Genomic DNA, 12,663 nt, shown 5'->3' with positions numbered 1-12,663 from the left:
TAAGAAGAAATAATATCTCCTTCAGTTGGGAATTTCCAGAAGGTCTTGCATTTACATTTGGAGGAAAAAAGATAAGAATCAAATCCTTGGCTGAAAAGCAGAAATTTTTGGACAAACATCTGGAAGAGCTTAAAGAGACGCCACTCGATCCACCATCTGTATACAGACGTCCAGGAGTACTTCCACCCCCGGGGGTACCAGGACCAAGTGATAAAGACCCAGAAGACGATAAGAAATCAGAAGCAACTGGAGGAGAAGATTAAAACAGAGGAAAATGGCCCTGAAGTTAATGACATGAAATGTACGGGGATTGAACCAGAGACCAAAGAGACGCAGAGTATTTCATGGATTGGAAAAGAAGAATCTGGACATTATATGTTTACAGGAGACACACATAGTTCGGCGACATAGAAGACTATTACAAAACAAAAAGCTAGGCCAAGAGTTCATATCATCAGATAAGGTCAAAAAGAGAGGTGTGGTAATATATGCAAAGGAGAAATACAGCCCAAGACAGTTATTCAAAGATGAAGAAGGGAGATACATCGCAATTGAAATTAAAATACAAGGCGAAAAATTCTTGATTCTGGGACTTTATGCACCAAATGATGGAAAGTCAATTTTCTACAAAAAAATACATGACTTGCTGTTGGACTATTTGGATTATAAATTAATTTGCCTTGGAGATTTTAATGGTGCAGTTTCCACTTTAATGGATAGATCCCAAAGAACCAAATTAACAAATGATGGGAAACTACCTAGGACTTTTTTTCAAATGGTGGACAATTTAAATCTGGAGGACGCTTGGAGGTTAAAAAACCCCACCGATACAGAGGCAACCTATTATAGTGAATCTCAGCAGTCATGGTCGAGGATAGATTACATCTGGATATCGAATGAATTGGCTTCTAAAATACAAAAAGCGGAAATCGGCCCAAAGACCTATTCGGACCACAATCCTGTACAGGTAACCCTTAAAATGGTTTCCAAGGGTTCTTTCAGATGGAGAATGGATGACGCGTTGATGAGAGACACCAAGCTGGTAGAAAGAGCTGTGAAAAAGATGAAGGAGTATTTTCAAATCAATTGGAACTCGGAGGTAGAAAAAAGAATTGCCTGGGATGCAAGTAAAGCGGTAATGAGAGGATTCCTCATAAGTGAAAAAGCAAAAAAGAAAAAATTACAAAATGCGGAAACGGAAAGACTGTTGAAATTAATCAAAGTCAAAGAAAAAGAGTTAAGAGGTCATCCCAAATCTTCAAGAATTCAAAAGGAAATTAAATACTTGCAATCTCAGTATGCTAAAATCATGAATCAAGATATAGAATGGAAATTGAAAATGATGAAACAAAGATCATTTGAATCTGCGAATAAATGTGGAAAGCTACTAGCTTGGCAACTGAAGAGAAGACAAAAGGCAAATGTCATCGGCAATCTAGCAGTAAATGGGAAAGTTGTGGAGAACCCGGAGGAAATCAGAAAGTGTTTTCAAAAATTTTACAAGCAACTGTACAAGGAGGAGAGGATAAAAGAAGAAGAGATAGACCGATTTCTGCAACAAAATAGTCTGCAAAAAGTCCCAGAGGACAAATTAGTAACCCTCAACCACCCAATATCGACCCAAGAGATTGAGGATGCAATTAAGAACATGCAACTAGGAAAGGCACCAGGACCAGACGGACTAACAGCAAAGTTTTATAAGACTCTTAAAGACTGGCTTTCGCAGCCTTTGAAAGAAATCTGCAACAAAATATTAGAAGGAGATAGGGCACCAGAGACGTGGAAAGAAGCCTTTATCACACTGATTCCAAAACCAGATACAGATAGAACGTTAATGAAAAATTATCGGCCAATCTCCCTTTTGAATGTGGATTATAAAATTTTTGCAAATGTTATGGCTACAAGATTGAAAAGAGTGCTGAAAGACTACATACATAAAGACCAAGCAGGTTTCCTTCCAGGAAGACAAATAAGCAATAATACAAGAATTATTGTGGACATTTTAGAAAAACTGGAAAGGAACATAAACACAGAGGCAACACTATTGTTCATTGATGCGGAGAAAGCCTTTGACAAGGTATCTTGGATGTTTATGAAAAAGAATTTGGAAAAGATGGGAGTTGGAGAAAGATTCTTAAATGGCATTAAAGCCATTTATACAGAACAAAGAGCAAAAATAATAGTAAACGGTGTGATATCGGAGGAAATTGAAGTCGAAAAAGGAACAAGACAAGGGTGCCCTATCTCCCCTTTATTATTTATTACGGTCCTGGAAGTCCTTTTAAATATGTTACGAAAAGAGAAACAGATAAAAGGAATCAGGGTGGGAGAGAAAGAATACAAACTACGCGCCTTCGCAGATGATTTGATGTTATCCCTGCAAGAACCGGAAAGCAGTGTCCCCAAAGCCTTGGAACTAATCGAACAATTTGGACGTGTAGCTGGCTTCAAATTAAATAAACAGAAAACCAAAGTTTTAAGTAAAAATATGAGTGCAGAACAGATAAAAAGACTACAAGAAGGCACAGGCCTCAATTTTGTTAAATGTGTAAAATATCTAGGTATCAATCTCACAGCAAAAAATGTGAACCTGTATAAAGACAATTACGAAAAACTGTGGACAGAGATAAAGAAAGATCTGGAGATATGGACTAGATTGAAACTGTCGTTAATGGGAAGAATAGCAGCGATTAAAATGAATGTCCTACCAAGGATGCTGTTCTTATTCCAAGCCATACCAATCTTGGATAAGATGGACTGTTTTAAGACATGGCAAAGGGACCTTTCGAAGTTTATATGGCAGGGCAAAAAGCCTAGAATTAAGTTTAAGATTCTGACAGACTCTAAAGAGAGAGGAGGCTTTGCCCTGCCTGATTTAAGACTTTATTTTGAAGCAGCGGCCTTTTGCTGGTTGAAAGATTGGTTTAAATTAGAAAATGTAGACGTGTTGGACTTGGAAGGACACGATAATATGTTTGGTTGGCACGCATACCTTTGGTATGACAAAGCAAAAATCCACAGAACTTTTAAGAGTCATATAGTTAGGAAATCTTTGTATCAGGTTTGGATTAGGTATAAAGACTTACTGGAGAGAAAGACTCCTAGATGGATCTCACCAGTGGAGGCCAAAGCCTATAAGAGACCGAATATGTCTGCAAGTTGGTTACGATACATGGATATATTGCAGCAGGAAGGGGACTCATTTAAGCTGAAGAGCTACGATCAAGTCAAAAGCCAAGTCCCCGACTGGCTGCAATATCATCAGGTACATGAAACATTTAAATTAGACAAAAAAATTGGTTTTCAAGTGGAAAAATCAAAACTGGAAACAGAACTGATTGAATCGAACTCTAAAAACCTTTCCAAGATGTATAATTTGTTGCTAGAGTGGCATACGAAAGATGAACTGGTTAAATCTACAATGATAGATTGGGCAAAAGATGTGGGTCATAACATTATGATGGATGACTGGGAGAGATTGTGGCAGAAAGGTATCAATTTTACTGCATGCAATAGTTTAAGAGAAAATGTAATGAAAATGATATATAGATGGTATCTGACACCAGTAAAGATAGCTAGAATGAATTCTAAAATGTCGGATGTGTGTTGGAAATGTAAATCGTCGAAAGGTACCTTTTATCATATGTGGTGGTCGTGTTCAGGGGTAAAGGCCTTCTGGGATAAGATTTATAATGAGCTTAAAAAGGTAATGAAAATTACCTTTTGTAAGAAACCAGAGGCATTTCTTTTGAGCATGACCAACGAAGAGATACCCAGTCAGGATAGAGTGTTTTTTATGTATGCCACGACAGCGGCTAGAATCTTATTGGCAAGAACCTGGAAGGGCGAAGAGATACCAACAATTGAAGAATGGCAGATGAAGCTGATGGAGTTTATGGAACTCGCAGACCTGACCGCCAGAATCCGAGACCAGAGGGAGGAGAAGGTGTCGCAAGATTGGAAGAAATTTAAGGACTATTTAGTTAAGCATGTGAAATTGAATGTCTGAATATTTGAGCAGAAATGTATATAAGAATCGGCTTTAGAAGTATAAGACAAGTTATAATGGTTATAAAAGAAATTTTAAGAAAGGAAGCTACCTTAAAAAGTATATATGTTTTTGAAGACAGAGGAGGGACCAGGGGAAGTCCCCCTAAGAAGTATAAATAAGTAGAGTAAAAAAGATAAGAATTTGATAAGGTTTGTATAAGTTTTCTTTTCTTTTGATATGTCAATGTTGTGTTTTTTATTGTTGAATTGTTTATTATGTTTTTCTATGTTTATGTTTATGTATGTTTAATGTTGTTTCTTTTTTGTTATATGATAAAAGAATAAAATCTCTTTAAAAAAAAAAAATAACTGTCAGAGGCACCGCAGCAGATCTTTGTTTCAATGTAATGTGTTTTGGTATTTTCCGATCGATAGCTGTCTTATTAGTCTTTATACTGAGACCTAACGAAGCCGATGCATTCAAGTGCTGTGTGGAGCCTCATGTTTTAAAAAGCACAGCTATGCTGATAACTCAGTTTACTTTCCTTGATATTGTTTTAATACCTGTACTTTCACTCAGGTTTGAAAAATCAGAAGTCATCATCCATAATCAGGGGTTCTAAAATGTTCTACAATTTCACTTCAGCAAAATATATAAGTAACAAACACATCATAATATCCTAGTGTGGTAGTACAGGGGTTGGGAACCTCTTGTAGGCCTCCAATCCACTCTATCTGGTCATCACAACCAGGTGCATAGGAAAGGGGGCGGGGGCGGTTCGCCCATGTTCCATCATGAAGAGGGGTGACAAATTATCAAGGAACAATGATAGAATCATAGAATCATAGAGTTGGAAGAGACCGCAAGGGCTATCCAGTCCAACCCCCTGCCAAGCAGGAAACACCATCAAAGCATTCCTGACAGATGGCTGTCAAACCTCTGCTTAAAGACCTCCAAAGAAGGAGACTCCACCACACTCCTTAGTAGCAAATTCCACTGCCGAACAGCTCTCACTGTCAGGAAGTTCTTCCTAATGTTTAGGTGGAATCTTCTTTCTTGTAGTTTGATTCCATTGCTCTGTGTCCGCTTCTCTGGAGCAGCAGAAAACAACCTTTCACCCTCCTCTATATGACATCCTTTTATATATTTGAACATATATATCCTTTTATATATTTGAATTACTGCCCTACTAGGGTGGTTCATAAAAAAAACTTTTTTAAAATTGCCTTCTCCAAAGGTTATCTTACTACACTAGGGATTATATAGCTATATATGAAATTTCATGCATATCAGTTAATATCTTGACCCTCCTCCATAGCTGTTTACTTGGCCATTTTCCTATGTCATGAAGGCTGAAATTTCAATTCAGTGTAGCATATGGCTTGTCTGTTTTGCATATGGTGTTTGCAATACAATGTTTTATTTTATAGGCTTACCCTTCTTTTACTTCTGCTGCACTTACCCAATCCAATTCAATAATCAAATTCCGGTTTCCCCATTAAAGCTGAAATTATCATAGCCTCTTTCTCTCTCTTATTTATTTATTTATTTATTTATAGCAAGATCATCCACAACAATAAAATCAGATTTATCTCCACAAATCACAGTGGATCATCTGGTAATAATCACAGCAGTGAAGGGGGGGGGGAGAAATAAATTCAGCAGCCTCCTTCTGTATAAACTATTAGCAATCCCATCCATTCATTAGAATACTGCCATTCTTGCCCAGTAATAGTGCAATTAAATCCCTATTACAAAACAGCAAAGCTATCACAAAAGGAATTTGGTGCAGATAAATAGTTCCATCAGAAGATAGTTGCAGCAGATATATAATCATATCATAAACATATTTTAAAAGTTCCAGCACTTCTTTTAATTCACTGATGGAGGGGAGAGAAAAAATGTCCAATAGTGGTTGGCATCCGTTTGTCTCGGGAGACAATGACAGAGTGCCCCTTTGGGAGTGAGGTCAAGCTGTTGGAAGCTCACAGCTCCTGCTGTGACTGTAGAGACCAATACAGGAGAGACATGTTTTGTTACAGCTGGGACAGATGAAGGTTTTCAGTTGTGCTGCTGCAGATGCACCATGACATTTCTTCTTTCTGTGCTCCTCCCAGCAGTCATTTCTCCTCTGGTAACTGCTCTGGCAGTGAAGGATAGGCGTGCCTGGCGTGCTCTGGTCCATGGGGTCACGAAGAGTCGGACACGACTGAACAACAACAACAACTGCTATGGATACACGACTGCAATCGTCTGCAAGGGATCCCCATATGGCAGGGATGATGTTGCAAGCCTTCATGTTTCATTTGCAGACATCTTTGTAACACAGAGTTCATCTACCAGTTGGCCTGGTGCTGGAATCCAGCTGCCATAGAGTACATCATTGGGGATTCTGCGGACATGACCAAGCCAATGTAGTCTCCTTCATTGGAGGTTTTTTAAACAGATGTTGGATGGTCATCTGTCATGGGTGCTTTAGCTGAAATTCCTGCATTGCAGGGAATTGGGAAAGATGACCCTCAGGGTCCCTTCCAACTCTACAATTCCATGATTAAGAAAGTTTTCTGGCTCTGATCGGAAGATGTGTGTGGTTTTTTAAGGTGATCAGGCAGCTAATATCACTACAGACATATAGATGGGTCCATTAGCCTTTTTTGTCATCTGTCAAGTCTGGCATTTTTATGCTATGAGACGGAAAAGGCAATCTCCACTGTTTAGACACCCAGCTAAGTTGCTGTTGCTGTGAACTCTGTGTAACCTCAATTAACAGATTATATCCGAGCAATTAAAACACACACTTCCCATTGTGAATCACATAGTTAATGAAGTGCAAAGGTAACAATCTTAATCTTCCTGAGAGTTGAAGTATTCTTAATGAGGCCAAATATGTGTGTGTGGGAATCCATCACACTCTCTTTGGGAACAATATTTTCACTATATAACATTCAATTAGGCAAAATAATGTGAACATTACACCTTTAACTACATACATTATTAATTTATTCCATTTTTGTCTCACCCTTCCACCAAGACACTGATGTGTGTGTGTGTGTGTGTGTGTGTGTGTGTGTATATATATATATATATATATATATATATATATATATATATATATATATATAAACTGACAGCAACCCTATGAAGAAGATTCAGCTAAAAAGAAGTAGCTGTCCCAAAGACTACTTCATGATTATGGGATTTGAACTGAGTCGCCTTAGGGAAGGGACTATTACTCTGTAGTAGCATTCAGGTTGTCCTAAAATTAATCCCTGGAATCTCCAGTTAATATCATTTAACAGGTGATGGAAGAGATTTCTATGGAAGGACCATAGACAGCTACTGCCAGTCTGGATCTATATATTCTGGAAAGTTGTTTGTTTGCTATGCATTCACCTCTCAAAATATTGTAACCAAATTCTGCACAATGGTATTTGAAATCAAGGAGGAGGTTCTATCTATGTTTGGATACAATTGGATGCCATTTGGAATCAAGATGGTGGACTGAACCTTTGAAAACTGAACTGATTTTAATAACTGATTTCAGACTCTTCAAGTGTTCCTATTTTCCAGGGATAGTCCTGGATTTACAAAAGCTGTCCTGGTTTCTGATTTGATCCTGAAATGTCCCACTTTTCTTTAGAATGTCCCTATTTTTGTCAGAGAAATGTTGAGCGTATGTTAGGACATCCCTATTTTCATTGCAGAATTCATCATGCGAAAGGCTGGACTGGATGAATCCCAAACCGGAATTAAGATTGCCGGAAGAAATATCAACAACCTCAGATATGCTGATGACACTACCTTGATGGCAGAAAGTGAGGAGGAATTAAAGAACCTTTTAATGAGGGTGAAAGAGGAGAGCACAAAATATGGTCTGAGGCTCAACATCAAAAAAACTAAGATCATGGCCACTGGTCCCATCACCTCCTGGCAAATAGAAGGGGAAGAAATGGAGGGAGTGAGAGATTTTACTTTCTTGGGCTCCATGATCACTGCAGATGGTGACAGCAGTCACGAAATTAGAAGACGCCTGCTTCTTGGGAGAAAAGCAATGACAAACCTAGACAGCATCTTGAAAAGCAAAGACATCACCTTGCCGACAAAGGTCCGTATAGTTAAAGCTATGGTTTTCCCAGTAGTAATGTATGGAAGTGAGAGCTGGACCATAAAGAAGGCTGATCGCTGAAGAATTGATGCTTTTGTATTATGGTGCTGGAGGAGACTCTTGAGAGTCCCATTGACTGCAAGAAGATCAAACTTATCCATCCTTAAAGAAATCAGCCCTGAGTGCTCACTGGAAGGGCAGATCCTGAAGTTGAGGCTCCAGTACATTGGCTACCTCATGAGAAGAGAAGACTCTCTGGAAAAGACCCTGATGTTGGGAAAGATGGAGGGCACAAGGAGAAGGGGACGACAGAGGATGAGATGGTTGGACAGTGTTCTCGAAGTGACTGGCATGAGTTTGGCCAAACTGCGGGAGGCAGTGGAGGATAGGGGTGCCTGGCGTGCTCTGGTCCATGGGGTCACGAAGAGTCGGACACGACTGAACGACTGAACAACAACAACAACATTTTCATTGGAGAAATGTTGGAGGGTGTGGAGTTATGAGACCCCCGAGCCAAGGAGATAAGTAACTATACAATATTTACAAGACATCTGAAGGCAGCCCTGTATAGGGAAGTTTTTAAAACATTTAATGTTTTATTGTGTTTTTAATGCCCAGAATGGCTGGGGGCAACCCAGTCAGATGGGATGGGTATTATTATTATTATTATTATTATTATTATTATTATTAAATAGGATGTCCCTATTTTCATTGGAGAAATGTTGGATGGCATGTGATTTCAAAACAGCATTTTTTGGTTTCTTAAAATTCTGGAGCATTACCGGATATGGTGCTGCTAGTAAACAATAAGGCAAAAAACCTTACAGCAATACCAAAAAAACTTATACTTTCCTTTGGACAAGATTGTGGATGAAGGGATTTCTGTAGTTGTGGCGGAACACCAATAATATTTCCATTTCTGCCCTGGTTGTCATATTCTAAACATATTATATATTTATGATTAAAGTATTGCCAGCTGTGTCATAAAGAGTTAGGTGAGAAATTTTGACGGAAGTTGTTCTTAGTCTAATTCTTAGTTCTTAGGTATGCTAGGAAACATATTTAAATGTAAAGCAGTATTGTACTATAGGCTGGGTCTGAAAGCTGGCATGGAACAGCCAGACCAAGTTTCAGGAATCAAACTTATATAGTGATCAACAGGAAACTATGCATTACCATGTGTCACCATGGCCTAGATGTTGCGTGTCGAGGTCCCAAGCCACCCATCAAATAACACACACTTCACAGAGAAATTTAAGTTTAAGGTTTTTGGCATAATTTTGGCCACAACTTTATTAAAATACAAATATGTGAGTGGTTGCTTAGGCACTGGTTCTGACTATTTGTCCCCGCCTTGGGACAGAACTGACCTCCATCCGCCCATGAGTCAGTAAAGGCAAAACACTTTAGGAAGAGAATGGGAGCCGGGGGTCTGACCCTCGCCTCTCCCCTAATGTTCCCAGGGTCTCTTTGCGTGGCCCTAGCCCCTTGCTAGGGGGTATGGACAAAAGCATGGTGAGCCCCTGGATTCCTTTAACGGAATTCCCCGCGCAGCAGCAGCATTAGAGGGGCAGCCACAGCCAATCCTGACCCCTCCACCAACCAATTTAATAACCAATGCCTAACCGCAAACCTTACAAGTTCTGACTAATTGCTATGCAGTAGGCAAAAACCAAATGGCACCAGCCAATCAGCCAAATGGAAAAATTCCTACCAGGCCCCTGCCCCAACATTAGACAACCCCATGACAGGCATAGCAAGGTCAACGCAGAAGCCTAAAATTATAGGGAGGGGGGAGGGTGATCCGATGCACGTAGCGAAGAGGGGCTCACGCTGCGTGGCAGAAACATATATAGCCTCTGGGCTGTCCATCAAAACTTGCAACATTAAATTCTCCCCAACAACCCGCAGAACCCAATCACAGTCCTTGGCCATCTATACGATCCCACCCAGCAACAGAGGGGTGTCTTGTTAGCCCCCACCGCAACACGTGCTCTCCATGAAGGAGAACTCGCTTTGCTGGACTCTCATCACCCTGACCATTGGCCATGCTAATAGGGGATGATGGGAGTTGGAGTCCAATTTTATCTCAAGGGCCACAGGTTCCCACCTCTTTTTTTAAGGCTTCACATAGCCCCACTCCCATTTTATTCCCCTTGATCCTTCACAGTACCCTTCACTCCTCCAACATGAGCTGCTCAAATACCTATTTCTTTAAAGACTGCCAATTTCCCCTTGCTGGCCTTTATGACTGAAAGGCTCCCAGAACATCTACACATGGCCACTTCTGTCTTCCAACAAGCTCCGCTTCAAAACTCCACTTCTAATCTGTATCTCCACATCCATGTAACTGCATTTGCCCACATACATTCCTTATCTGCCCTTGCCTCCCCGCTCCTCTCCACAGTCAAAATACAGAATGTAAATTCATCAAGTCAGGCAGATTTGTTTTTTGTTACTTGGTGAAGCACCATGCCTACAGATGGCTCTGTATAAATAAATAAAAATAAAGGTCACTTTATCACGCTTTCTAAAATTATGAATGCACATGAAGTATGGAGAGCTCATATGCTCAAGAGAGTCAAAGAGAAAAACAAATGCAGAAGAAGGTCTTTTGAAGCTCAGAAGAAGAACTCCACATGCACAAGAATAAAAGGACCAGCAAGGCAAAATATATTCTGCAGGGTACAAAGGAATACATTTCACTTCTATAGTTTTGCTTAATTATAAATTACTCAAGAGGAGCACCTTATAAACCATATGGAGAGAATTCAGTGAAATAGAAAGGAAATGGTATTTTACTTGTAAATGACCTTTTGTCTTCTCATTTTAGTATCCTGCCAGAACTATGCCTTTGCTGTGTGAGCAACAGATGTGGCCATGGCAACTGCCACATGAGAGCCAGATTCCATATACTTCACTGCCCAATTCCTTGGGTGTCTAGATTTGCAGCCAGCAATGTCCAGCCTCCATTTATTCCTTTGTTTTCCCTTTTAGCCAGATAGTCAGTTGGTCAACCAGAACTCATTAATTTTCATTATGAAACTGTCCACTGTTTAGAGGGGAAGCAGGGAGATGATTCTTATATTTCAGAGACTGCTTGGGCTGCAGAGGTGTATTTTACTGTGTGTGTGTTTGTGTCTGTGAGAGAAGTCCAAGGGGCAGAGAGATTTTCCTCCCCTGCCCCCACGCATCCTTCAAGTTGCATCACCGGGTTGGGTTTTAACCATTCATCCAAATGGGAGAAAGTACCGGTGTGTACTAGGGACCCAGGTGCCGCTGTGGGTTAAACCACAGAGTCTAGGGCTTGCTGATCAGAAGGTTGGCGGTTCGAATCCCTGCCACAGGGTGAGCTCCCGTTGCTCGGTCCCAGCTCCTGCCCACCTAGCAGTTCGAAAGCACATTGAAGTGCAAGTAGATAAATAGGGACCGCTCCAGCGGGAAGGTAAACGGCGTTTCCGTGCGCTGCTCTGGTTCACCAGAAGCGGCTTTGTCATGCTGGCCACATGACCCGGAAACTGTACGCTGGCTCCCTCGGCCAGTAAAGCGAGATGAGCGCCGCAACCCCAGAGTCGGACACAACTGGACCTGATGGTCAGGGGTCCCTTTACCTTTACCTTTACTGGTGTGTACTAAGGTTGCCGTCAGGGTGGCGGTTAACCCTTTCCCTTCCCATTGTGACACCTGCATCTTGAGGGTGATGATTAAAAGAATATATATACCCTATTTCATTTTAAGAAGAAATTGCCCCTCAAACATCCCTTGCCAAATCAACATGCTGTCCTCAGTGAATGTGCATTTGAGCTTGGTGGCAGGAGAACTCAATTGTCAGTCAGTGCTGCTGTTAATACCCCTGTCATTGTTGCCAACACTCTCCCCAAGGACATCTCCTGGTTTTCTGCCAGCACCACATCCATTTGTGTGTGGAGGTCCTCAATGCCACCCCCAAATAATTCAGACATGAGACATAATTTTTGTTTGGGTTTTTGGCAGAATTTAGGCCACAACTTTATTAAATTACAAATCAATGTGAGTGGTTGTGTAGGCATTGGTCCAGACTAGCTGCCCGACAGGACAGAGCCGACCACGTGTCAGCAGTGGGTAATCCCATCTGGGAAGAGATCTGGGGGTTGGTACGCAGAACCCTCCCCCTCCCCAGTGGGTCCCAGGGGCTCTTGCATGGGCCCTGACCCCTACCGGGGTTTCAGACTAGCATATGAGCCCCTGGATTCCTTTAACAGAATTCCCAGCACACCATCACCATTTGGAGGGACTACCGCCCCTCCAATCACACATGATGACCAATGCCTAACCGCCAACCTTACAAGTTGTGACTAGTTGCTAAGCAGTAGGCAAAAACCAGATGTCAAGAGCCAGTCAGCCAACTGGCAAAATTCCTACCAGGCCCCTGCCCCAAAAGCAGACGACCCCATGACAGGCATAGCAAGGTCCGCACAGAGGCCTAAACAAAAAAGGGGGGAGGGCGGGTGATCAGCGGCATGCAGCCAAGAGGGCGGTCAGTCATGAGGCTAACCCTTATATAGGCTGCTGGCTATCCATCACCACT

This window comes from Lacerta agilis, chromosome 3 (genome assembly GCF_009819535.1).
Source record: "Lacerta agilis isolate rLacAgi1 chromosome 3, rLacAgi1.pri, whole genome shotgun sequence".
NCBI classification, from domain to species: Eukaryota; Metazoa; Chordata; class Lepidosauria; order Squamata; family Lacertidae; genus Lacerta; species Lacerta agilis.
This window is presented reverse-complemented; position numbering follows the sequence as displayed.